At 41.1% G+C, this 26,425-nt stretch overlaps 1 protein-coding gene across 7 annotated transcripts in view; it reads right to left on the reverse strand.

Moving 5' to 3' along the window:
* The window catches only part of Arpp21 (cAMP regulated phosphoprotein 21), a 163,692-nt gene extending 145,393 nt beyond the window's left edge, over window positions 1–18,299 (reverse strand). For 2 of the 7 annotated variants that reach the window (XM_036194196.1, XM_036194176.1), the window contains exon 1: window positions 16,703–17,329. The gene's annotated coding sequence lies outside the window, so the exon portion shown is untranslated. Of the gene's footprint in view, window positions 1–14,687; window positions 14,832–15,484; window positions 15,871–16,702; window positions 17,330–17,957 lie in introns of those variants that run through there. The other 5 variants (XM_036194192.1, XM_036194186.1, XM_036194179.1 and 2 more) reach the window with 4 other exon arrangements.
* Window positions 18,300–26,425: the final 8,126 nt, after the last annotated feature.

A 26,425-nucleotide genomic window follows, 5' to 3' on the forward strand; every position in this document is an offset into this window, starting at 1 on the left:
TCTTGTGCCTTCAGGTCCCGCCTGATCATTAATTGTGAAGTGGAAGATGCCAGGTGTCTTGCCCAGCTTCCTCTAGGATGCACTCTTTACTCTGTTTTTGAGCGTCTGCTGTGGCTGGCAGAGAGTGCCCTGCTGGTTATACAAGACAGAGCATCCCAGGACATCCTGTAGCGTCTGCTCCTCCACCATGGAGCCCTCTTGTTACCGGGTGTTTCCTTCTGTCACAGCTGTAGCTGCGGCTACACAGATGAATGCACGGGCAGACCTACTTTGTCCACCAGCTTCCTGTGTGATAGGTTCAAACAAGAGTGTCTGAAAATTCTCCCCGGGGCGTCAACAAGATCAGTTCTGCACAAGGGCTTACAGGTGCCATCAGATCTGATGGACTGTGTGTGAACTGGAAGGGAGCATTAACAAGGATATCAGGCTTAAGTCGTAGGAGAAGAATGCAGAGAACGTGTGTTGTGTTTCAGTTTCGAACCTCAAGTGAGACATCCAGGACCGGAAGCCTACCTCCACCTCTGACTTAGCAGTTGCCCTCTGTGCCTCAACTTGCTCATCTGAAAATGGGAACCCTGAGTTCCCATCTCACCTGGGTAGCATTGCATATGGCTTAGCCACAGCCTGTCTTTCACTGAGAAAACTGTGTGCATCCATTCGGCAGTTGTGTGTCCCCATTCTGTAATTACAGCTTTGGTTACAATGGACTTCAAACCCTTCCAGAGACCCTACCTTCCAGGCAGTTCTAGAGATCCCAGCGGCTTCAAATACTTCAGTTATTTCACAAGGTCACTAGCTTCCTTTGGAAAGTGTCTTTTGCATGTTCCTGGGTGTGCAGGCATGAGCTACCATGCCAGGCTAGAAGCTGGTCTGTTTCTGAGGTTTTTACATTACTTCTTTAAGTTTTCTGCCCCTGACATTATAGGATTCCATGGGTTATGCAAACTCTGCATTCTGTGAAGAAACTTCAAGTTTTAAATAACTTGCTCTCAACTTGTGATTCCTGGACCAGTAACACTAGCATCCTTTGGGATCCTGTTAGAAGCTCAGCTCTGAGTCCCATCCAACTCTCCTGAGATAGAATGCCCTGTATTTTATAAAGCCCTTGCATCTGCTGACACCTGTGCAGGTTTGAGAAACACTGCTTCTGGTATGAACTCTCACGAGTGTGACAGAAGACAAAGTGTACTGCAGTCGAGGTTTCCCCCAGAGACAACCTAAGGAAACCCACGGGGTCCATTGCACTAAGACTCACTTAAGGAAAAGCATAGCTCACAGGGGCTAAACTATGCCCCCCCCAGGTCAGCAGTGAGTGTAAAAGACAGAGAACAGCGTTCACGTTGGTCACTGGGGTTGGGGATATAAAATCAAACATAGCATGTGGGCATATCCTGAATCTGCTGTGTGAAATTTCCCACCTTCTATTTGGTTTTCCACTTTACTGGGCTGAGGATTTGGAACATGCAAACTCTCTACCCTCCTTGATTCTGTTCTGTGACCTTGTTAATGGGCTATTACTCATTAGTCATCACATAAATAAACGCAAAAGGACCCGAAAATCAGTGAGCTCTATACCACAGACTCTAGAATAGCAGAGATTAATATGTCCATAATATAATGAAGCTTCAAATTTATACATGTATATAAATAAATTCCACTTTGTAGTTTATATGCAATTTATATACAACACATGCATGTGTAGATATGTGTGTTTATTGGTTTATGTATATGTATTGTCTTTTCTTTTCTCCCTTCAAAAAGAGTTTCTTTACATTAAAATTAAACTAACCTACTCATATTGGGTTGATGCTTATGTGAGTAGTGTTAGCTAATGCCAAGATGAAACAGACAAATGAAAAATTTTGAAGCAATGTGTTATCTGTATATCTTATTAAGTATATTGCAGAAAATAAATCTATTTACCCTTAATGAATATTTCTACAGTTCTGTATTTCTTCAGCTTAGCTAAGTGGGAAAAATAAATAGGATTATTTGAGTTGTTCTTTTGCTTCAGGTCATGAAATAAGATTTAACATCTCATTAGCAAAAATTAAGCACTGTCTTTGAATTTCTCTGTTAGAATATTTTAATAACGCTGCCTTTTACAAACACTTGATAAACAGGGCCACCATACCCATTACACTTAACTTTTACTTCAGGGTCCTGCGGTGACTTCTGTCAGCATCACCACTTCCTTTGTCTGAGGAACCGACTCCTGAAGGTTAAAAGGGAGAGACAAATACCACATTGACCCTGAACATCTGCAGAGTAACCGTCACTCGTGTCAAGCTCAGGCAGAGGGCCGATGCTCTGCGAAAGCACAGGTGCATCCCAGGTGCTGGTGGGTTGGCTTGGCAGTAAACATACTGAGGACTGACAACATCTGATAGAGGATCAAGCTGGCTAATTCTCAATTAAATGTCCTGGAGGATAATGCTGGGAGAAGGAGGTCATTTAAAACAGGTAACTTCACCCCCAGTATCAACAAAATGCATCCATACATGTTGGTACCCAGATAAAAATAAATTCTTCTACCTGCTAATCACAGCTCTTCTGCATGGCACAGAAGGCAGGTCAGAGATCAACAATCCATCTTTTTTTTTTCCAACTAGAGGGAGGGATTGTTTGGAATGTGTATCTACAGGCTCAGGCAATATGCCTTCACTGGAAAGAACCAAAATGTGGTACCTCAAGGCACTAACTTGAAAGTCTTAAGTGTGAGAACCCTTTAGAGAGAAAAATTGAAAAGATCATTTTTCTTTAAATATCACTCTTTACTTAATACAAATCTACAAAACCATTTATTTTTGAATTTTGCTCATTTCCCCCCTGAAAAGTTAATGTTTTTCTGTAATTCCTTATTCTGTGGGCATTTATTTGTTCCTAAGTACAAACTGTTATATTCCTAAACCAGCAGCCTGAGTCAAGTTAGTCTTCAGGGCAACTTCAAATGTTGATTTGGAGCACAAGAGTCTTTTTCCTCTCCTTTGTTGTTGCTGTTGTTGTTATTATTATTGCAATTCTATAATATAGTGCTAACACTTTTCAGAAACAAGGCTCTGGCCACTCCTTAAGTTCACTTCCTTTTTTCATTTATCCATGGACAGATAACATAGCATTCTCAGACTATAACTTTATAGCATTTAAAACAATAAAACATCACATCGTTCTCTGAGTTCTCAGATCTTCTAGTTTTTTTTTTTTTTTCCTCCTCTTTTGTGTGGTACTGGGGATGGAATCTAAGGTGACCTTGAACATATTCAGCAAGTGGAGCTACATGCTGGTCTGCTTTCACTGACAGTCCATGAATAGTAAAACCAAAGAGGTTTTATTCATTTATTTATTTAGTCCTAATTACGTGGGAAGTATTTATATACAAAACTACTTAAAGGACCCCCAAGCTCCCTGTGGCCATCTTGGGCAGATGAAGAAAAGGAGGGGCTGAGTCTCAAACCAGATGGGCACATTGCTTGTCCACAAGCTCAGGAGAAACCATAGAAGGAGGACAGGTGAAACTAGCAGCCAGTGCAACAGGGCAGTACACAGGTCCAAGATGGCAGCCACTCCAGGCAAAAGCAGCCCACTTGTACCTGTTTTCTTTCTATACCAAAATTCTGTTATGTAACTTTCCTTGACCTTGGGATTTTCAATGTCTCCCTTCTAGATTATACCACATAAGTGTTTGTGTTTTTTTAATGACAATTATGTAATACAGTATAGTTCCTATCACAAAGACAGATCATTAAAGGAGTAAAGCAAGCTTTTGTCTTATTAACCTCAAAAGAAGAAAAAAAGAATATACCATACCAGAGATACTAGCATTTTGTGATCCCAACCAGAAGGCAGGGCAGCTATGACATCTACCTCGCCGCCCCCCCCCCCCCCCCCCCCCCCCCCCGCTCCAACACACACACCAGTCTTAAACACAGAACAACAGAGGCAATGTTTTATGCCAAGCGATGACTCTGTAAAAAGATCTGATCACAAATGACTAAAGGGAAATTCAGAATCAATAGAAAACACAGAATTTTACTTATCTTTGTCCATGTGGCCTTAGTAAGTAATTCAAACAGCCTATAGACATTTTTTGGTTCTCCACATTGGCCATATTTTTTTTTTTTTTTTTAACCTGGAGCAATAAAGTAATTCAGAGCACAGAAGGCAAGCCATTCCCACAGAGCAGAACAAATGCTTCTAATGAGCGAGTCAATGCAGAAGCAAGCAGGGTTGCCACTACAATGGCCACAGGTAGCTGCCCTAACCAGCCCAGAAAAACACCACTTTCTTCCTTTCCTTTTCCTTGTCCTTCTCTTTTTTAAATCTTCCCCAGTATTCATCCATGAACTTCATGGGCTTTCCCGTTGATTCCATACTCTAAGTGTAAGTTCATGTAGACATTGTAAAATGCATCCTGAGACCCAGATCTGCATGTTGGGGTCTGTCTCTCCATGCTGCACACACTGGCAAAGCAAGCAAACTGTGTAGATGCAAAGATCTAATCAATCCGCAGGAAAAAAAAAAAAAAGCAGTTGTTTCTCATCTTAAGACATTAGAACATCTATTTGCACAGTGAGGTCAATACAATGAGGTCATGTTTTCTGGTGATTTTAGGAAAATATAAATTTAGAGCTCTCTTGTCTGGCTAAATCCAATGGATGAATCTGATTTTACAAACAACTTGAGCTAGTTAGATTCATGGGTTTTCTCTGCCATGGCAGGAGTTACAAACGAATGGCCTGTTTTATTCGAGATCATTTCCATCAGTTCTTAGATAGTAACCCAAATCACTCCAAGAAGGGTATTAGAATTGAACTCAATGTTATCACAAGATGTGTCTGGGAGGAAGCCTGGTTAACTTCCTTTGTAAATTAACAAAAAGACATGGTCTCACCCCAGATGAGTCAGGTTAGCAGGTAATGAAATGCTGTGTGGAATTCTGTGTGGGTCGGGAATTCTGAATCATCCTCACCCGGATCTCTTTTTCAAGATGTCTCTGTGGAGCTAGCTTTAAAAGGTCAGGGCATGCCATCCACTCGAGGGGGTGTCTGCTAGAAAGATGACTTAGACCTCAGGTGGCCACCGAAGACAGACTCCCGAGCCACTAACATGTGAGTGTGGCTGTGCTAAAAATGGATTCCAGCTAGGCATGACGAAAGCACCCAAGCAAAGCACGGAAATATGAGGACCAGGAAAGAAATAAGTAAGCCCATCGCTGGCTGGAATAAACACTATGTAATTAATTGTCACAGCAATCTCACTCTAGAAATGATGTAGCCAATGCAAAATGCTTAGGAAATGAACTGTTAACCTGCAAAGTTGGACCTGAGCCCAGTTCTTGGGACCTCACCTCCTGATTTCTTAGCTGACTTATCTTGATAAGAGTACCACCTAAACTATTACTCCTATTTCCCAGCACTGTGATTGCTTTCAAGCCCAAAGGAGGAAAACTATAATAACAATTCATAAACAATACCATATAAAAACAGACCCATACTTATTACAATAAGAAATGGCATCGAGTCACGGAAATTATAAACTAAAAGAGATCTTAGAAATCACGGATCACTTTATAGGCACTCCTCAAAATAGGTGTGTGATTTATTTGTTTGTTTTTCTCTTCATCGTCATGTTCTGCGATCAGGACTTAGCAGTGACTCCAGATGCCAATTCCTATGAGGACATCGCGAGACTCCAATTCCCAGGTTTTAGTCACTGCTTTTACTTGATCCTATGAGCTTCATATGAATAAAGCAACACCCTGAAATCCCACCCAGAGAATGAGTTCATAAAGGGGACTTCTGCCTGGGTGTTTTCTCTCTGCCTATGGAAAGAACTGCTTTAAAAAAGAAGAGGGAGGAGGAGGAAGGGGAGAGGGAGGAGGAAGGAGGGGGAGAAGGAGGAGGAGAGGGAGGAGAGGGAAGAAGGGGAGGGGAGGAGGTGAGGGAAGAGGGAAGGGAGAGGAGGAGGAGGAGGATGACAACTAGGACAAGGACAATTATGAGGATGACAGGGAGGAGGGGTCTGGGAGAGAGAGCTGCTGCGGAGTGGATCAGCTGGTCAAGTTCTTGCTGTTTAAGAGTGAGGACCTTCATGAGCTAAGGTGAGGTAAACAGGAGATCAGATGCCAGTGAAAAGCTGGGCATGGTGGCAGGTACCTGTAACTCCACTGCTGGATTAGACAGACTGGCAGGTCCCAGGAGCTGGCTGGCCAGTCAATCTAGTTGAATCAGGGAGCTCGAGGCTCAGAGTTAGAGACAGAGACCCCGTCTCAAAACATCAGCCATCCCAGTGCCAATCTCTGTCCCACCACATACCAGCATACACATGTGCACACACAGGAACACATACACAAAAACTAAAACGAATAATATCAAATACACACACATTATAGTATGAGATAAAATGCAATTATCTAATGTGATTGCTGTGCTTGGCAGGTAACCTTCAGGTTAGACCATCCTTTCCTCTGGGATTCCCTACAGAACTGTATCTAATTCTACCTCCTTTTAACCACAGACAGCAAGCCGCTGTCTATTGAGAGCAGTTAGACAATTTTTTGGTGGACCCATTTTTCCAATGTCTGTTCTCAAACACATGGACATAAAAACTTCCAACAAATTTAAAGAATGAGCTCTCTTTAGAGCAACCTACAGTTTAATTTGAAATAGTCTCATATATATACATATATACATACACATATGTATACATACACATATATGCACACATATATGTGTGTATTATTATAGATAAGCATGCATTATATATAAATATGTTATCATTTATATCTATCATCTGTGTATTTATGCAGCCATCTATCTCAAGATCACCCTTACAGCTGAGAGTAAAGCAGTCATCAGTAGTCCTGGGACGATTAACACACCCCTTGGCATTCAAGCCAGGTGAACTCTATCAAGATCAGTCTGCTGTGGTTTAGAAAAGGTGGTCTTGCCTGTGGAAGGCCTGGTGGGCAAGAGCTCTCTGCTGTCTGCCACTGAGCTTGCCTTCTGCTACACAGTTGCCCACTTGCCCAGTCCTTGGGATTGACCCTTCCCCCAGAAGCCACACTTAATCCCTTCCTAAGCACACATCCGAGAAAGGCCAGATGTCTCCAGCATGTGAGCCAAGAATTTAAAACAGTGTGCTTGCCTGTGCCTCACCATCTCCCAGTACTGGGTAACTGAGTATTAACTGTAACTTTCTCCCATGCAGGTATTCATTGGGTTCAAACATGTTGACCATGGAGGGCCTTATGATTGCCACAGAATTCCTACTTGTTTGAAAAGGCAAGAAGAAATCTCTAGTGTGGCTACCTATGTTACATTTAAGGATATCATTGTGTTCTTATACAGAAAGATGACTGTCAGATCTGCTAGGGCTGAAATACCATGAAGAAAATACAATTAAAACTTCATGTGGGACTGATTAGAAACTCCCCAAATATGAGCTGTAATCAATAATAACAAAGGTCCAATTCAGTTTAATTCAGTAAGCTTTGGTTAAGTAACTGCCATCTACAATCACTATACTAGACTGAAACTGTTTAGGACTATGAAAAAATATTTGAGGGAGTTAGATTTTGGGGGTTAAGTGTGTTTTGTTGATTTGAACACACACTCTCCGTATTTGTATGCATCTATGTATCCATGTATTTCTTTTATTTGTTTCCCAGCAAATCTTGTATTAGGAAAGATTTGTAAGCATACCCTTAGGCTCCTGAGAATTTTCATTGGATAACAGATCATATTATTTCTCCAGAAAAATGTAAGATATCCAAATTTCAATGGAAAATACAGTGCAATTATCAGATGCATTTACTGCTCTGTGCGGCCCTCATTCTTCTATCCTCAGTGCTGCTGGTGGCTCTCTGCTTCCTGTTAGGGGAACTAAGTGGGGACCCCATCATGACAGCAGTGTCCTTCCTACTCTGGCTGTATTCACAGGCCCAGTGCTGACTCACTGAGCAAAATTACCCACAGTGGACTTGGGATCAGAGGCCGTCTCAGCTGCTCTGTCCAAACAGCATGGGGACAGGAAGCCAGAGTCTGGGAGAATGACAGAAGCTGCTTGCAAAACCCCATAGTGTACTCTCTTTGTCCTAGGTTAGAAACTTGTTTTCATCTCCTAGGCCACCCGAACTCTGCTGAGTTGGCTCCCCCTACCTAGGATTGACTGCAAAGTTGTGCCTTCATCTGCCTTCACCGGGTCGTCCCAACCACCAACCTGCTCAAAGATTTGAGAATTGGGCCATCTGTTTTAGTTGTTGAAATTTACAAGTAAAATGCCCTGAACAGATAATAGGTTTGGGGAATCTTAGTCAGACATCTCTTCCCTTAGGAACTGATAAATGATAGCACCTTAGGAAAAACTGTGCTCTTTCCACAATCAACACCCCGAGATTTAGTTACTAACTTGGCTTCGACAAGTTATATACAAAAGTATTAAGCTGCCCATTAATTTTAACCACCAAAATTGGTATTCATATTTGGCAGTTGGGCATGGTGGCATGTTTGCAATTCCAGCATCTGGGAGTCATGAGGACCATGAGTTCTAGGCTAGCTTGTGATACACACCAAGAGCCTGTCTGAAAATCCAAAAATGTAAAAGAAAGAGAGAAAGGAAGGAAGGAAGGAAGGAAGGAAGAAAGAAAGAAAGAAAGAAAGAAAGAAAGAAAGGGCTATTAATGGAAAGGCTCTGACCCTAACTTCCTTTTAAAGTATTTTTTAAAGGGAGTGTGTTAGATCAGGAGCTCTGGTTGCTCTACCAGAGAACCCAGGTACAGTTCCCAGCACCCATGTGGCAGCTCACAGTTCCAGGGGACGTGAAACCCTCTTCTGGCCTCTGCAGACACCAGAATGATACTTGCAGGCAAAGCATACACATAAAAAATAAATAAGAGAGCTGTGTTTCATTTAAGAAATGAAATGGATCTGTCTAGAGTTCTTATGTGAAAGGATAAAGGTTTCCTTTTAGTGGATTCTGCTTCCTGTCCGGGATGGTTAATCCCAGAAGGCGAGCCTGGGAGGAGGGCAGAGTCTCCTTCCACTTTCTAAATGGGAAATTGAAGCAGTTAGCAGCCAACTAAATTGCTAGATACTTTAGATTAGACTAAGATTAGAAAGCTAGTGTACGGGTTAACTACTAAGCTGAGGAAGAAGCCAGTTAATTACACCAAATATCAACTCCATTTCTGGAGGTGAGGTGGAGAACTCACCTGGAGGTGTGCTGAAGGCAGGCTTTATTTTACTGAACCTTTGATTGTAATGCAAATTCTGTTTACAGAATCTGAGAGAGGCCACAAACACTTCCTGGGGAGCTTTTTCTGCTCTTGTCACTGGAGGCCCTAGCCTACCTGTGAGCACATCCTCTCCACTAGTTCTAACCTGAATTCTAATCCCAAACTCCACTAAAGTCAATATATATTTGCTTCTAACTTCCACACAGATGTAGAAAACATTTGTAGAAGGATAATTCTATCAAGGCCCTGGAAGATGTGTAGTTTTTAGAAATGTTTACGTTCTTTGTTTTAGTATGTTGTATATGTGTGCTCACATGCCATCTGTGAGTGGCCTTCAGGAACTATCTTGCAGGAGTCCGTTCTCTCCTTCCACGTGTAGGTCCCGGGAATGGAACTCAGGTTGTCAGTCTTGGAGGCAGCGACCTGCACTAGCTGAGTCATCTCACTGAGCCTAACATTTTTGTGACACATTAACTGGTACATCATGTCTACCCTCCGAATGCCTGATGCTGAAAAGAATTCCCAAGCAGAAGTTATTTATAGTTCTGGGAGAAAGCAACAATTGTGAGACTACACATGCATTCCTTACAATACACATGACATTGTGGGGCGAGCAGGTTTCTACAGCAAGCTCCTGCAGCTTGATAAACACTGCATTCCTGAATGTTTCCAGAACATTCATAGTGAATATGTGAAAACCTCAAGACTGAAAAGGATTTCAGTCCTTATAAAAGAAATGTGTTAAGGGAAATATTGAAGGGGTCAGGAAATGAATAAAACAAGAGGTCATTAGATCAACTCTGTGCAGTGGAGTTTTGGACGGGCCTCCTAAAATTCTTCCAACACCAGTACAGCTAAATAAATTTATAATAAATAAAACATAAACATGTAAAGCTATGAAGCTGTGCAGTGTGAGTGTGATAGCTCAGCCATTCCCCAGCATAATTCTCACAACTCATTTGGGAGAATTCAACACAAGTTTTGACTTCGTACCATATTGGCTTGAGGAGTCATGATCTGACAATAAACTGTGTAGACTCATTTCCTAAAAATAAATAAATCCATGTGTAAAGTGTACCATTTCCAGCTACAAAGTTGCTTAACATCCATTTAAGAATTTGTTTCAGAGAAGCAGTGTGTAGCTAAGGCAAGTGCTGCAGAAATATTCATTCTGCGGCGGATGGAATCGGCTTGTTTTCTCCTCAGCTGATGATGCCATTAAGCCATCCCCGCAGCAGCCAGCAGTACTGGAATTCCCACTGAAGTTACACACAGTGACAAGCAAAACATGAAACGAAGACATCATTCATTGTGTTTTCCTACAAATAAATGCTAACACTTCCTGTGAGAATTTTGTCTGTGGTTTTAGAAACATGAACATCATTGACAGTTTTTAATTTTCCCATTGAGCTTATTATAGGCAAATTCAGAATGAAAGAACCAGGACTAACCTCTGGATTTCAACGAGTTAACCTGCCCCTTCTTTAAATTCTGTGGTCCAGGTCTAGATTTTTCTAAACTGCTGTCACATTGAGGAAATCTTCTGAAAGCAACTTGAAATGTTGAGAATGTGGATGGTCTCCTTACTTATCAAAAGATCATTTATTTAAACTGGTGAAACAAATTGATGTTTCATGTTGTACTTTAAAGACATTAAAATATTTTATCTCATATATGTTGATTCCTTTTCCATAGTTTTAAATTACTGTCAGATTTATTTATTTTGTACATATGAATGTGTTGCCTGCATGTATTATTATGTATATATGTATGTATGTGCACCACAAGCATGCCTATGGGTAGTTGTGGGCTGCCATGTGGCTGCTGGAAACAGATCTCAATCCTCTGTGAGACCAGCAAGTGCTCTTAACCACTGAGCCATCTCCCCAGCCCCTTCTTTATGGTGATTCTTAATCTAAATCAAAATGCCAGGATGAATGAGCTCATTTTCTTCTTCGTGTAAAGATCTCATGTGCTGGAATGTTCTGAAGTAAGGCTTGTTATCTAGGCAATGCGAAGGGAATCTGCTACGAGTCAGAAAACCCACCTTCCTGGCTTGTTTTTGGGTTAGGCTTTCTGCTTCTATGTCCTGTATTTAGTATATAATAAACAAGCAACCAGTGACCTGGAAATAAAAGAATGCAGATTATTAAGAACACCAACACTAAATTGGATGATGAGGGCAAGAAACAAGAAATCAATCTAGACTCATTTAGGTAAATAAACTTGGTGAATTTGTCTCTAGGAAACAGCTATAAAGAGATGATTTGATATTTCAACACATTATGTGTTTCTGCATCAAAATATAGCCCACAATGTGTCCAGTAAACCTCTACAAAATTTGCTAAAATATTTGAAATTTAAAATGATGTCACTGTTGTCTTCCTAAAAGTCCTGAGTCCTCTCTTTAAAGCAGAACTAAATTTTGCATGTTTTTACCTTTAAATGAATGCCACTTAAGGGATTGTAGACTTTAATATTAGCAGAACTATAATAATTTATATATTTTCCCCATTATTTTTAACCTAAGAACTGCATATATCATCTTGAAATCTTATGAAGATAGAGAACGTGCTAGAAGCCTGTTGATAAGAGAGACAGTTTCTGTCTTACCTTTCCTGGGGAAAAGGCTAATGAATATCTGTTGTTAAATAAGTGGAGTAGGAGTGGAGGTAATGCTTATAAATGTGATGTGAGTTTATGGATAGGGAACAATTATGAACACATGCCTTGAATGAGACACTCCTAGGTAAGGGATCATCAGCATTTCAATAAGTTGCAATAGCCATTTTGATTTTACAGAGCATAAACACCTTGTAAGTTTGTCATATTGTTATAAGCATTAAGTTGTGGTTATAAACACTTCTGGGAGAGATTTTCCTGTGAAAAATGAATAGATGGAATTTAAAGCATCAATTTATTGTGACCTCAGATGATGGTTAACTTTATCCTCTCCCCACCTGGCAGTGCTAGGAGATATTCTGGCAGTTAGAAAAGAAAAAAGAAGAAGAAGAAGAAGAAGAAGAAGAAGAAGAAGAAGAAGAAGAAGAAGAAGAAGAAGAAGAAGAAGAAGAAGAAGAAGAAGAAACAGCAGCAGTAGCATTGCATAAACCTAAGGATCCAGTCTGAAGATAGAAAGCCAATACCATATAGTCAAGACAACACCCATTTCTGTTTTTCATTGCCTCTTCAATTGCTTTGTGTATCTATTTCAATTCACTTTCTGCCTTGCTTCCATTGCTTTTTTTGTCCTATCACACAAATATGGCCCAGCAATGACACACTCAAGATGCTATGCATATGTTTTATGTACTAAGAAAATATCCCCAGACAGAAAAGGATTGGGGACCATAGCATAACAATCTTGTCAACATTAAAAACTGTTGCACCAGCTTGATACTTAAGGAATTTACTCTTTATCAAGCTTAGTAAATACATGGTGACTTATGTCGTATCTCATTTCATATTGGCTCTTTACAGATATGAGATGTCTGTGATGTAAATATACATAATCAACACTTTAATATCCACGGCCAACAATAATCTAACATGATCCAAATTCATCTAAGACTGGAGTGTGAAAAAAAATCTATTTTTAAGAACTTACCATGAAAACATCTTAAAAGAAACTCAGAACTTAGAAGCAAAGATGCAAATAAGTTCAATCACGTAGTCTTGTTTGTGTTGTCTCTGTGTGTATGTGTGTGTTTTTCACACTCCACAATCCTTTAGTATATACCTATAATCGTGCTTAAAACATGTTCTTCAAATTGAATGTGAAGTAGAGAGGTGAACAATACAAAAAGTAAAACTTGCAGAAACATGGAACCTCTGAATTAAGCAATTCTTAAAATACAAAGATCTTCTGTCTTAAGGAAAGAGGCAGATGTTTTACAAATACAACATCATCAATTTAAGTTATGTTGGAGACTTCCCAGGTGACCCGATGCATTGCTATGGAAGCCAGGTCCTTCTGTGATCAGGAGAACCACAGATTCCTAATGCACAACCCCGTTCAAATGATGTCAGTACTTACCCCTGGAGAAATGGCTTCCCGTGTCAACTACTGCTTCTAGGTCTCCTATTCTTGCCTAATATTGGCACAGACCAGATTCAAATTAAACTGACTGATGAACAAATAGTTAATTTGCAGTATTCAGCTCTGTGGGCTTCACACTGTCCTCCTTGCCCTAAAAGAATTCTCCATCATATCCATGCCTGGCTACCATCTACGTTGTGTCTTCAGAAGCTGATTCATGCTAAGCTCTGCTCAAATAGCTTATCATTATCTTGTCCAAAGACAAAATGCACTTTGAATTCGGATTCGAATGCCCTTGAAGTTGAGAAGCTTGAGAAAGGCACCAGTACTCCAGAGCAAAAGGCAGAACCCTGAGGGAAATATGAACAGCCAATGTGGTTGTTTCTCCCTCTAGAAATACCAGTTGGAAGACAAATGAACAAAAACAAACAAAAATTTCAATATCTTCATGCAAAATATTATTCTTGGTTGTTTGTTTTATTTCAAACTTAGTCACAGTCATATTGACTTTTTAAGTTCTCATAGAGCCATTAATACAAAATGATACAACTTAGCCCCCTATTTCATATAAACTGCACACATTCTCTTGTGTTTATTAATTTTGAAACTACTTAAATGTTTTATCTAATGAGTTTCACTTTGAGGAAAAAAATTAGTGACCTGATAATTGCTTGCTGTTAATGCTAAAATGAGCAAGACACCTTTCTGATTGAACATTCTCACTTTGTACCTTCAGACAGGTGTACTGTAGAGGCAACAGCAGTGCAGACAGACAGCATCTTGTATCTTACATGCTATCATGTGAAGATACTTTGCCCCCAAGGATAACATTCTAAAGGTGATCAATGCTACCTCTGAGACACACATTTTTAAATATGTAGTCTTTAGAAAAATAAATGTGGGTTGTTTACCTCAAACTTAAAGGGAGGAAACAACCCAAATATTCTATTGCATCCATCTAAAACTCCCTGCTTCCCTTAGTTGTCATAATTTTGGAGCAAAGTTTCAAGTCCATGACAAAAAAATTAAACAATTCCCATGGCAGAAATTCAGATTACCACCCACATCTGAAGATGATGGTAGTTCTTTGAATCTCAGAATGTTTCATAAGGTCCAACCCATCTGCCACAGCAGAACAATGATTCAGGAATTTGAAATTATTTCTGCATTCATTACCCAACATTCTCACAGTCTGTATTAAAAATAGTAGACACACAGGAAGTCCCCAGTTAGCATCTCCTTCAAGTTTTAAGGAACTCAAATTATTGAGTCTTCTTTCTAAGAACCAGTGCAGAAGTCAAAGCAAGACCTATCCAGCCATTCAGAGAGAATTATCTCACCCAGACCAATGGATTCTCATTCATAAGATATGAGAATTGAATTCAAATGACCACCTCCATAGCCTGTCTTTACCTTTCCTTTTCCCTCTGCTCTGTAGTCTTCACAGCCTCACAGGACTCTGCATTTTCTCATGCTTCTTTCATCGCAGAGTGAGCTGCCTGCTCCTTCATTAAACAGCATTAAAAACAGACTGCAAAGAACTCCCCAGTGCAGCAGCATGCTCTAACAGGGCGATTGCTACAGTTCGCAAGGTAATCACACTCAACTGCGATCTACTATGACTGTCACTGGGAGATTGGCAATTTGCAAGTCTAATAACACACACACACACACACACACACACACACACACACACACACACAGCCACACACAGCCACACACACACATATACACAAAGCCTCCCCCCCACACACACACGCACACACTTACTTGTCTGGGTCTGAACTGAATATGACCAAAAAGAAATGTTAGTGAAATTAAATCACTGAGAAAGCTAGGTAAGTTTCTTTAAATATGCCTCACCCAAACAAAGTACTGTTAAATAAGCATCCACGAAAGTAATAGATACTTTATCATTCCGATGACATAAATCATACCCAGAGAGGAACTAAGATATGTATAACATGATAGTCTAAAACAATGTCTTTAACATTACATTGAAACCAAATCATAATAATACAGACAAGCACAGACAGCAAGAGATTATCTTTTCCAGTCTTTGTAACGAAACCAAAGTGTATCTATCACCTTAAAATGCATTTAGACTTACTCTATAGAAACATAAAAATAACCTGCCAGTCAAAGCATTTAAAAAGTAAAGGAAGATGAAGACAAAGGAAATTGAGAATCAAACATAAGCAGTTACATACCTTGAAGAGCTACATAACCCGGAGAAGACAGGGTCTCTCACAGACAGCCCCACATTAAGATCACTCCGCTGTTTGAACGACGCATAACCAGAGCATGTGCCTTCCAAATGACTGTTGTTGCTGTTTTTTTTCATGAAAGTAACATTAACTAAAATGTTATTCAGACATCCCCATCCTATGGCAACATAATACTGAAGAAGAAAGGAGAGAGTCTATGTGTGCTGAAGTGTGTGTGTATCAAAGGTTTTCTGACTTTTACAGAATTAAAAAAGAATGGATGTCTGCCTGTCATGTCTCCTTCCTGCTTACTTAAAGCAGTAACAGCAGACTTGATCTCTAAGGCAGATGAGAAGGGGTGGGCACAGTTCAGATTTATTCTGCATTGGAGCAAAAATTAAAAAAAAAAAAAAAAAAACAGATTCATTTCAATTTTGGAGACTGTCCTTCTTGCCTACAGAGCTGAGTATGTTGAGAAGTCAGACAGTGAAATCACTGTCTGATCTGTAGCACATTCTCAGGAGGGAGGTCATTCCTAGCAGCCTTGCCTTGCACCTCCCAGCCCACCATCCCGGGACTTTCCTCTAAACTGACATGCTGTCCTTATTCTGTATCTGCAGAAGGTGACCAAGATTTGAACTAAACACATCCCTGACATAAATACCAACTCATAATTTCTCTTCCCAAGAAACTTTTTTAAACGCTAGCCTAATTCAAAGCCAATCCTACTGGCACGTTTATCACCGGAGACTTCTAACTTTAAATTGGAGGCTGCTATGAAAATGATTTCAAGATTTTAAAAGTAAAACAAAAACATTACCACCCGCCCCCACAACCTCTTGGGACCTAGGACCTCTGCAGTGAAGAAGAAAGTAAAAACTACATTTTCTCTGCAGCTCTTTCCCAACTGAACTAAGAGAATTTCCAAACTCTGCCCTACAAAACCCACATAAAATCACTGGGAACTTCCGTTACAGAAATCATCTTCCCTTTCAATCCTCTTCTCAGCTTTCAACTTCTGCCTGATTTGGGGGAAGGGAAGTCCACCCCTGCCTTCGGCGAGACATGGAAACAGAAGAGAAACAACACAGAGGCAAACAGTTCCATGGGAAAGCACACACAGATGGTAGAAAGAAGGGGAGGGGGCAGTGGAAACAGAAAGCCCCAACAGTGAGACACAAAAGGGGTGCAATGTTCACGTCGCAAGAGTTGGCGTTTTACCTGAAGGAACAGAGTGGAGTTACCCAGCGTCCAGGTGCCTTGACGGACTGGATTTCGTTTGGGGCTTTTGTGAATAATTATTGTTTCTCAGTGAATGCTTTGGGTCAGTTGGGTTTGTGGCTCGCCTCTGTTGTTTGGTCGATTTATTTAACTGCTAGCGAAAGGAGCCCTCGGCTTGGAGGCAGGGGTCCTCGCGCAGCCCAGACACAGCACTGGTGGGCACCGCGTGGCTGCGGCTGGCGGACTGTCTCCGCTCTGGACGCTTGGAGGTCGTCGCTGCTAGAGTGCTTGCTAGCCAATCCAGTCTGCTGAGTACCCGCCTGTCTGTCAGTCTGTCCGCACCAGGAAGGGTGTGTGTCGGGGGTGTCCCGGCTTTGCTTCACTCCTCTCTCTCGGGAGTAGCCACTGTCTCCGGTTGCCAGTCCTTGCGCTGATCTGTCTGTCTCTCCACGTCCTGCGGTCCCACCAGCACTGCGGGGGACCAGGTTCCCGCAGCGTCTCTGCTACTTTGCGCTCCGGCCACTTCTTGGGGTTGGGTGGGCGGAGGTGACTGCAGGAAGCGTGTGTGCCGAGCTGGCTGTCCTGTCCCTCCCTCTCCCTCTCTCTGCCCACTGAGTGCTCTCTCTCTCTTTCTCTCTCTCTCTCTCTCTCTCTCTCTCTCTCTCTCTCTCTCTCTCTCTCTCTCTCTCTCTCTCCTTCACTCTCTTCCTTCCTTACTCGTTCTCTGGGGCTGTGTGAGTGCGTCCACCTGCCTGTCGCTCTCACAGTCCCGCTGGAGTCAGCAGCCTCGCTGGGCCCTCCTGACCGCCCCGCCCGGCAGTGCCCTCCCACGCGACTGGCACTGCTCCCAGGCGGCGCCCATCTCCTCCCCACCAGCCGAGAACGTGTCCGGCCAGGCACTGAGAGAGAGCACTGCCCGTGGCCCTTCAATGGCCCCAGCCCTAGACCCGTGCCCCTGACCCCTCGCGAAGGGAGGTGACCCTGTGGGGATGCTTGGGGATGCCTGGCCGCCGTGCCACCACGCGAGGCTGAGGCTTGAGCGCTTGAGCACTGCCGGCACCTGCTCGATGCGCTGGGCGCTGCCATCCCCACCGCTCTCACCACCCCTGAGCTGGAGACAAAGCGCATGAGCCACGCGCGCAAGGCAGAGCGAGCATCATTAATCAGAGAGGAAACTGGCGCGCTGCCCCGGCCCCGCCACCCCGCCTCTCCTTCCCATCCATCGGGCGCGCCCCGGCTCCCAGCCCTTGCCTACCTTGCCGGGGTACCACCTCCAGTCCTAGGGATGGTTGGCCAGAGCTTCTGGCGCTCCCGGAACCCGCGCTCACTCTCCTGGGCCAAGTGCAGAGAACGGCCCTGGGCAGCAACACTTCACCCCACCCTCGAAATGATTCCCAGCCTTGAGCTCTTAGAGATGCCTGGGCTTTGGAGCTGAGAGGGACCACAAGTCCAGCTGCTCAGCGAGGCTGGTCTTCTGGATGCAAGACCGCCCAGATCACTGCCGCCTGCCTGCTGAGTGAGCGCTGGTGCTCTGACTGAGAGAAACCCAGCCTTGCAGAGCCCTGAGGGGGTAGGACTGGGGCAGGGAGCAGAGTTGACACCTGAAGAAATAAAAGCGCTGGTTTACCCATTTGTTTGGAGACATGTACTATTTTTATTATCTGCAATTCATTTATTATTATTATTTTTTTTATTGTCTAAGGGCACACTACCAAAAGGAGGAAAAAGTACAGTGAAGAGAGTGAATACATTTCCGGAATACCGCCCACTCCTGAGCAACTATACACCCTACTTTCCCGACAGTATAGGTCACCAGCCAAGATAGACCATTCTAGCTTTCTACCCCCAACTGAGAGCAAGGCATTGGATTCCAGGCTTCTTGACTAGGTTGTTATTAATGGGTAGCAAAATTATAGTTGTGCACTTCTGTGTGGAATTACCAAAGATCATTTTGACAATACCCAACACCCGAGCTTCTGAAATGCAGACTGTGGTTAACTGTGGATCTACTGCAATACACAATACATTGAATAAGGAAAAAACGAAACAAATCAAAACAACAACAAAAACCCAACTCTTGTCAGTGGCCGTTAGTAACCCCATAAACAGACCACAAATATATAACTACCATAAACTATGCCATGAAAAAAATCTCATTTTTTTGACTTCTATGATACCTGCCTCTAATGGTAGACTTTAAACAAACAAACAAATAAACAAACAAAAACCAGGCTTATAAAAACACGTGACTTCCATGCAGTTCCAGCAGAGTGATTTGCACCATAAGGTCACGCTTCCAGGCACTAAGATACAGATTACAGCACTCCCTGTGTGTGTGTGTGTGTGTGTGTGTGTGTGTGTGTGTGTGTGTGTGTGTGTGTTTCTAGAAAGTGCTATGGTGGAGAAGGTTGGGCTGGCCCTTGAAGAATAGATAATTATTCTCCAGCTGTTAGATTCTGCCCCTGGGGTTCCACTTCTGGCAGGGTGAATCCACAGCAGAAATTTTCAGGCAAAAGGAGACGAAAGCTTTCAGGATGCCCACTTTGAGCTGTAACTCCATCTTTCCTACTCAGGCCTCTAAAAATGCCTTGGTAAGTGTTTTCCAGCCATTTGGGATGTAACAGAAAAAAGAAATTAAAATGTTTCTTATCACATCCCTGGTCTTTAAACTAAGTGGCTTCCTAACAACAAAGCACTATGTTTCTTCTTGGGAAATTGCATTAAATTGTGTTGTCACATACCCATCTAATTGAAGCCATATTTAAAGAAGGACAGTCAGAATGGGTAATCTCTCCTAAACAGAGACACCCTGGACATACACACATACCCACCCATCCACCCACATCCAGAAGTCAATCTGTAAACTAGAGTAGAAATTACAGCCTTTGAAAAGGGAAGGGAATTCTGTGAGGATTCTTCTTTAAAATAAAAAAAGAATCCAGCATTTAGACCAATGAAAATAATTCTAAATCTTAGCAATATATGGACAAATTGGATGATGAGACAATGCAAAATCTCTTATGGACTTTACAGCTCTGTTTGAGAATAAGAAGTACACTTGGAATTAAAACATTAAAACTCAATTCCATTTTCTATCTTTTCTTATAATATTTTTGCCAACAAATCAGTGGCCTGAGAAAGCTCAAGTTTATTTGAGGCCATGTTGCTAACTGGTATTCAGATATCCAATTTTAAAAATTTGTGTTCCAGTGTGGGACTGGAATTTCCTCTTGGGACTATTAGGCAGGTAGTGAGCAATGTTATTATTGTAGGCTTAGAAAGTGTGCACATTTCCTTAAATGATTTGAATGGTTCCTAACAGTTCAAGCCCTTGGCCTGACATGTTAACAGATCTTGAAGTCTCTAAAATAATGTCTTCTGTTTTGGAGCTCTGGGTCCCAGTGGCAGTGATATCCTCAATTTTGAGATGTCATGTAGGGGAGGCAGGATATACTGTTACTCCTGGTCTGAGGGCCCTTGAGTGTTCATTGGCATTGTGTTTGAAATGAGGGAGCATGCTTGTAACCAGGTAACCTCAGCTTAGGGAGTTGAGCTCACCTACACACTGGCAAACATCTAAGACTGTTGACAAGCTCCTTTAAACACATATTCCCTGAAGATGCTAAATTAGTGCCCTTTAATGAAGCTCTCAAATTGGATTTTCAAAATAAGGCAAATTGCTAGAATAACCCAGCTACCTTTATGAGCACCTTTTCAGCTGAAGCGAGAAGTAGGATTTCCGTGCTGTTGAACTTGCAACATTTCTCAACAATTAGGCTGTGAGGAACTCCACTTAAGGGCATACACCCCCTCCACCATCAAGGCCCACATATTCCCTGGAGAGACTTCTCATCTGTCCTCTCTCCAGCAAAACTGGCTAGGGTCTATTAAATATCAGTTTTGGGTTTGAGTTTCAAGCCTTAGAAATATACATGAGGATGAACGGTAAGGAGAAAGATGGGGAGGGGTAAAGGGTGGGGGGATGGCAAGATTAACATTTCAACCAGAAAAGTTGAGAGTCCCATTCTTATTTTGTACTAAGCCAGAATAACTCTAAAAACACATTTCAGAACATCAACAAAGAATGTTACATCATGTATGCATCTGAGCGTGAAGAAATGTCACGATCAAAAACAAAGAGGACTTGGGAGATTAGAAACCAAATGTTCTGATGGCACAGATCCCTTGGTGCCAGCTCTGTCTCCTCTGCGGTAGGCTATGTGCATGTGAGAAAACTATCCCTGTGAGCAGGCAGACCACAGATGACCCCTGACCTGCACACCCATGAAGTGATGCTGTTTCCAAAGCTTCTCAAGACATTTCTTAAAAATAAATGTGTTTGGGGCTTTCATGGAGCTTCCTCTCAATCAGAGGAGGGGAAGTGGAGAGGCATAGGAGGAATCTGCTAAAGAGAGGTTTGGAAAACCTGTCACAGAGAGATCTGAGCAACAATAGACCAGGAAGGCTGCTGAATAAGTTACGTGTTTCTTTTCAGCATCCCTTGGCCAGATACATTACCACTCAAAACATACCTGCCTTTTTTTTTTTTTTTTTTTTTTTTTTTATTCATCCTGGCAAGCAGAGCACTGTGTTTGCTCATCAGCATCCTGAGAAGCCCCAGCTCTTATGGGGCTCTGGCAAGGAGACAGAGGCAGGAAGACATTCTCTCTGCAGAGCAGGGGTAGGATGCCCTTGTCATCTACTATTCTCGGACTATTTCTTCTAGAAATACAGCCCCCCATGGAACCTACTAAAGGCATTATTGTTTTCCATTTTGCTTTTATGTATGTGGTTTGTGTAAGTATGCATTTTCACATGTGTGTTGGGGTACACATGTACCTAAAATTCACAGGAACTGTATGTACATGTGTATGGAGGCCAGGGGATTGATACTGGTGTCTTCCTCATTCGGTCTCCACTTTTATTTATTAAAGTAGGGTCTCTTGCTGAAACCAGAGCTCACCAATAGAGCTAGTCTAATTGGCCAGCTTGCTCAGGGCATCTGGCCTTCCAAGCCTATGGGTTCTGGGGATCTGAACTCTGATCCTCAAGTTTGCACAGCAAGCACTTTCATCCACTGAACCATTCCCCCAGCTGAAGATGTTATTGATTTAAAAACAAAAATAAAAACAAAACTTAGCCTAAAAATGGAAATAGAGAAAAAACAGAAGCTTTAGGAGATGATGTGAGAAAAGAGAGATCAATATTGTACCAGAAAGGACACATTGTGTGTGTGTGTGTGTGTGTGTGTGTGTGTGTGTGTGTGTGTGTGTGTATGTCTATCTGTACAGTTGATACTTCACACACACACACACACACACACACACACACACACACACACACACACCACTTAGGTCTTACTGAAAACCTAGCTGTTGTCTCATAGCCAACATCTCCAGAAGAACAACATTACAGAGAGTTCTCTGCATAAATGTACAATTTGTTCTCCAAAGTCACTCCTTAAAGAACATTTCCCCTATCTTTTCAAAATAAAATGTACATTTATGCAATGTATAGAGGCATTCTGAAGGAAAAATCAAAATCAAAGGGAACATAATAAATACATTTCCCAGAATACAACCACCTAAACTGCCATGGCTTTTTGCTTAGCTAATCTCTATGCATATGTATTCATAAATCCGTGGATCTGTTTTGCACATATAGATTATAGAATATGTGCTATTTTATAATCCACTCCCCTGTTCCCTGTTCCCCTCTCTACTCTAGAATGAGACATTAGAGTTCTTTATATAGTTTCAACTATATTGATATGTTGATGATAATACTATAGTCCATTAAATCCTTGAATATACCTACATTATAAGTAATAGAATGCATGAGCTCCAACTTGGGAGATTTTCTCTTTAAAGTAAGTGAATTTACCTCCCTGAGATTTTCTGTAGCCCAGGCTTACCTCAAAATCATCATGAAGCTGAAGATAGCCTTGGATTGACCCTCTGCTTGTACATCTTATGTACTTATATTGTAGGTTTGTGCCACCACATGCAGCATATACAATGCTGCTGATTAGATGGAGAGCATACTACATGCTAGGCAAGCATTTTTACAGCTTGAGATCTTCATCCAAAGAAGTACCTATATTTTATGTTCCATACAACCCTAAATTAAAATTACTATACTAGTTTCTAAATATCATCTGCTTTTATTATTAATATTTATTATAGAGTAGTTGGTTGGTCTTTTGTTGTTGGTATTGATTATATATAATGAATGCACACCACAAACATTTAAATAAATTTCATGCATCAATTGGATCTTCAAGATATTTTAATTATTTTTATCTTGTGTGTGTATGTTAAGAAGACAGCATGTGAGAGTCCATTATCTCCTACCACTATGTGGGTCTCTGAGATTGAACTCCAGTCATCAGGCTTATCAGCAAGCACCTTACCTGCTGAGCCATATCATTGGGACAATTTTTTTTTTAAATTAAGATAAAAATCATTTTTATGCAGTGAACAAAACAAAATATGAGTTTACTAATGGTCACTTTCTCTTTGGTAAACACTTTTAAATCAAACTGAACACATTCATGTTCTGGGATGTTCTGTATGCCAAATGTGTTCCTCTGATTGGTTAGTAAATAAAACACTGATTTGGCCAATAGCCAGGCAAGAAGTATAGGCAGGACAAGAGAGAGGAGAATTGGGGGAAGTGGAAGGTGGAGGGGAGAGACCAGCCAGCTGCCGCCATGACAAGTGAGATGTAAGGTACGGGTAAGCTACAAACCACGTGACAAAGTATAGATTAATAGAAATGGGCTAAATATAAGAGTAAGTCCTAGACAATGGTAGGCCTGAGCTAATGGCCAAGCAGTTTAAATAATATAAGCCTCTCTGTGTTTATTTTACAAGTGGGTTGTAGGACTAACAGGGCTTGGCAGGGGCTGGAGAGAAGGTCTCCAGCTACACATTCAGACCAAGAAGTGAGGATTTGGTGGGCCAGAGATCTGCCTTCTTCTCCTTCAGAAATAAAGCGGATCCCCCATCCACAGATCTCTAAAGTTATCATTTCTTTTCCCTATGGCCATAGTCATTCGTGAGAACAATCCCAGTCTAGAGTCTGTAGTTGTCTTCTCTTGCTTCCTGAAATTGTAACACAGGCTCCCCCAGATCCGCCTTCTCTCTTTCCTGCATGTATCTCTCTCAAAACCCCCAGCCTTCTCACAGTCTGATGAGGTCATAACAAATGGACTGATCAAATACCATGGGAATGGTCTGTATCACACTTTGACAAATGATACTTCTCTGTGGTGTTCTAGGTTCTTCTTCCTCCATAATGACACATAGGTTAGACAGGCATGGGATTATGAGATCTTCATGAACTTGTTGGGTCTCTGAGGAACCAGATTCGATGGCAACCCAATCAGACACAAGGACTAATAAATTAGCAAGGACTAATACTGTAGTTTAAGCCACTGAGACCTGGCGCTTGCTAAAATGTCCATGCAGATTGTCATGATTTATAAACTATTGATGACACAACATGAGACAGACATGCACTGCAGTAAACAGAGCTGAGTAGGATTCTCAAAGCCAGAATATTGCTATAGAATCTGTCACCAATCACCATGAGACTCAAACAAGTCATTTTTATCTGTGAACCTCCATTGTGTCCATTATTTATATATCTATCTATATCTATATTTACATCTATATCTATTTCTCTCTCTCTCTATACACACACACACACACACACACACACACACACACACATATACAAGGAAGAGACTGTTTTCATCAAAACAAGCCCACACTGCTCTCTTGACACTTTACAGTAAGGCTTGGCATCTGCCCAGAAGGAGCTCATTCTTAGCGTACATTAACATTACCCCAGAAATATAATCACATTACTCTTTTCCTTGTTTGAATTCTAGAACTACTTTAAAAATTCTCATAACCTATCTTAAAGGTATTTACTTTAGAACTGAGTTGAAGGAGAGTAACTTTTGAGAGCTGGTGCCAGTTTTTGTTGTCTTTCTAAATGTGAAATCTGAATTAGCTCCCCTGTTTTTGCATATGGTAAGGGTTTTCAGTATCTCTCACTACTCATCTCTGTTACTTCTGTTCATAACCTCCCTCATTTCCAGATTTAATTGTTAAACCTCTGACCTATTTTTACTAATATTATCATAATTTTTGATAGTAGTTCTCCTACTAGCCATTGTTATATAAAACATTATTTACTATTTTATTTTTCATTTTAACATTTTAGGGGTTGTTTAATTATCATTTTAACCTCTTAAGGAGTAAACTTAGCTCATTAAATTTGAATGTCCTCCCCTGCTGGGTACACTTAAAATATATACCTAGACTAACCTTAGCGTGAATTTACTGCACACCAAGGTTGTTAACCATTGAAGTTGTATTAACATTTTTTGTTACACCATAATTTGCATTATAAATCATTTTCATTCCACAACAACTTAGAAATATTATACCACTTACATTTAACATAGAATGACTTGTTTTTAAAGGATGCCTCACTCTTTACCACAGAGACTTACTTTTGCTTTATTTCAGTCAGTGGCTTTGGTTAGATGAGCTGTCCCCTAGCCTCTGTGTAATTTCCTTCAATAGTTCATGTGTTTGGACACAACATATGCCCCTTAGTGCAGAGTTCTGTGTAAAGCCATTAGTTCAGTTACACAAGAGCATACCCTTTGCACTATTTAGAAAAAAACTTCTGATGACCCTTACTTCTGTTACATTGGTCTTGTGTCTCTGAATGGAAAATGCTAACCTGCTCTCTTATTCCTAGAAGCTTGCTGTTTTTTCCTGTAAAAATATTGTGGTTTTTGGTTTCTTTCACTCTGAATATGCTTTATGAGACAAAACATTAAATTGTGTGTTTTTTGCTAGTTTTTAATAATCATTAACTATGCATCTTTTTTTTTTCTTTGTCTATTTTGCCTGTCATTAATATAGTCAGGAAAGTTTTCTGTTGACCTGCCTGTGTTGATATACACAACATTCATTTCACATCTTCAGTATTGTTACTACTGTATAATCTATACTGTGGTAATGTTTCATTTAAAGGTACACAACTGTTGGCCTTTAAACAAATATAACATGGGGATTAATCTGATAGATCCACCTTCATTTATACACTACCACACCTGTTATACACTCTATTGCTTTCAATGTGAAATCTCTTCCTGATTTAGTTCTGAAAAATTTTCTCTGGACTATGCTTCTTCATTTCTACCCCCTGAGGCTTATATCAGATATGAACTGTGGTCTTTTACTACTGAAAATTGTTCCATTTTTCTGTATGTGTTTCTTTATGGCTTTCTTGTGTCTTACTTTGATATTTCTCTTTTACTTTTCAATCTGTGATTTAAATCACTTCAATAATTTTTATTTTAATTTTATTTATACACATTTTAGAAGTTCTACTTTAGGACGTTCATTTTCTAATGTTTTAGTCCATGTTCTAGAATGGTCTATTAATGCTCTTCTATGGACTACCTTAGCATTAGAGGACCAGGTAGAATCATTTAAACTGCTAACTTCCCATCTTTCTTGATCTTCTATGTAAATATAATGTGAATATATGCAAATATAGTGAATCACCTATCTTAAAGAGCTGATCTTGAGAGCTGGAGAAATGGCTCAGCAGGTAGGAGCACTTGCTGCTCTTCCAGAGGACAGAACTTTGGTTGCCATTGTAGGTCAGGAAGCTCATAACCACCCGTCACTT

The sequence above is a fragment of the Onychomys torridus genome, chromosome 7 (genome assembly GCF_903995425.1).
Source record: "Onychomys torridus chromosome 7, mOncTor1.1, whole genome shotgun sequence".
In the NCBI taxonomy this organism is placed as follows: domain Eukaryota; kingdom Metazoa; phylum Chordata; class Mammalia; order Rodentia; family Cricetidae; genus Onychomys; species Onychomys torridus.